This window comes from Neovison vison, chromosome 2 (assembly GCF_020171115.1).
Source record: "Neovison vison isolate M4711 chromosome 2, ASM_NN_V1, whole genome shotgun sequence".
Classification (NCBI taxonomy): domain Eukaryota; kingdom Metazoa; phylum Chordata; class Mammalia; order Carnivora; family Mustelidae; genus Neogale; species Neogale vison.
Window position 1 is genome coordinate 33810268 of NC_058092.1, and position 2443 is coordinate 33812710.

A 2443-nucleotide genomic window follows, 5' to 3' on the forward strand; every position below is an offset into this window, starting at 1 on the left:
TGGTGATTGTCTGTCCCTGGCCATCTCACCTAGAGACCTTCCTTCCCCCTCCCCAACAACCCCCGCAACAACTGCCCTTCTACAGGTAATATTCTGTGTCTCTCTCTAGCTGACAAAGGTGCCATGTCCCCAGTCAGGCGTGTGGTTTCTCCTTACTGGTACTGTGCGAGCGAACTGGCCGGGAGGAGGTGGGTTTCTGGTCTGGGGCGGGGGGGAGTATACCCCAAATCCTTCACATTTGCTCCTGCACTGTTTCGAGGTAAAGCCTGAAGCACTGGGGTTTCATCAGCTGGTTCCCCTGGAGGCCACAGTTCCCTATCTCACCTCTAGGACTGGGATATCTTGGCCTGTGTACTTGCTGCACTGGCTGGCCTCCCTCTGCACCCCACCCCCACCTGCCCCCCCCAACCCGAGGCACGGAAGGGTTGTTGGAAACCCCCCTGGACTGTAAGAGTCACTGTCTGCTTGGGGTCAGCCCTGGAAGGGATCGCCCTTCAAGGGCACAGAACTTCCTGGGTGGCAACGATCACCTCTAACATCCAAGATCAGGTGCCCCGCAGCCCTGCCAGGGAGCCAAAAGAGACAGGGACACCAGACAGGCCTCCAAGGGGCACTAAGCGTAGAGCTACCTGGGTTCTGACGGGGAGAAAATTGCTTTCAGGGCAAGATCTAGGGGCTTTCCTGGAGAAAACTCTGAGCTGATGGATGATGGAAGGGCATTGCCTGCCGAGGAGGGAGCCAGGTGAGCCGAAACAAGAAGCCATGTCCGGGACCACTGGAGCAGCAGAACCTCCGTCCGGGGACTATGGCATCTCCGACCCCACATATTCAACATCCAATCCCCTTTGCCCTCATCCTGAACCAGCTCCTCGTCTCACCTGGGAGCTGTGGCCCTCACCCAGCACCCAGGCTAGAAAGCGCAGCATGGTCCCCGACGGCGCCCTCGCTTCTTCTTACCCAGGGTCTAGCGACCACATCACCACCTGCAGACTCCCCAGACACATGTGCGTGCGGCGCCCAGCTCTCTGGGCTCACTTCTAGCACCTTCCCCAACCATGCCTGATTTCTGCAGCCTCCCCTTGGGGCTCCCTGCTTTTGTTCTTTTCTTCTTCAGTTCATCTCCCTCCCAGCCCCAACACACACCCTTGAGCCAGTGACTTTAGGGGAGGTGATGGGGTTCGGGGAATGGGACCGCCAGCTGACCCATGAGCTGGACCAGGCAGTGGGAAGTTCCCCACCCCTTCTCCTGTCCTTCAGATGTGTGTCGCACTTGACTTTCTAGCTCCTAGAAGCTGCCCCAGGAATACAGCCTTGAGACAGTTGTGATGTGTGGAGATTATCGGAATGGCACAGGAGACTGAACCCACTGAAGACCTCTGTATAAACTTTCAAGACCTGACGGGCAGGTCCAGAGATCTCCTTGTCTTGTAGCCACCCAAGAAAACCTCATAAGTCAGTTCCCTTACCCATTACACCTGCGAGCCACCGATCTAGAGTGGCCTGTCTCTGTGTCTCATCTCTTCCTGCCCTCCACGTACGAGGGCCAGTTTCAGACTATACCTGGGAAGCTCCAGGTGGCAACCCAGGGCTGTCCTAAAACGTTCAAGTCCTTGCCCGACGCTCCATGGCACGCAAGCTAACGCGCGGGCTCCCCGACATGATCTGGCCGCGCTCGCACCTCAAAGCAGCCCAGGAGCCAGCCGCACGCAACTGTCGTGACCATCCCATGTCCTCTCAATTCTCCCAGGCTTCGTGTCTCTCTTCTCCTTGCCTTCATACCCTTCAGACCTAGTTCCCTAGGCATCTTCCCCAGCCCTGTCCCCTGAAACTAATGAGTGGCCCATTTTCTATGCCTGGACCCGCAACTGTAGGCACCAGTCTAGAATTCTTTCCCTGTGTGCCTGTCTCCTGAATCAGGATTGTGACGTTATTCATCCGTATGTCCCTCGCTCCCAAGGTGGGCCTGACACGTAGTAGTTTTGCTGTATGGATGAAGGACTCAGCTTGGTTGGATGGCAATGTGTATGTGAGGATCAGGAAGAGACCTACCCAGAACAGGGACGGGTTGGGAACTTGGGCCACTGTCCACTATTGGCCTGGAATCTTCCTGCCCCCAAATTTTCCCTCTTCTGGGGCTCCCATTCTCATCACCTCCAGGGCCATCGAAGGACCACAGACTGCCTCTCCATCCTGTAATATGGGGAGAAGTCCTGCTTTTTTGCAGCTGAGTAAAGGTTAGACTCTTTTACAATGTTTCTTTTAAAAAACTAAAGGAAGGGTATATGGCTGGCTCAGTTGGTGGACCCTGCAACTCTTGATTTTGGGGTCGTGAGTTTGAGCCCCATGTTGAGCCTAGAGATTACTTTAAAAAACCCAAACAAGAGGCAGATGGTTTCTTTGAGAAAAACAAACAAACAAATAGCATGCTACAACAAAAACAAAA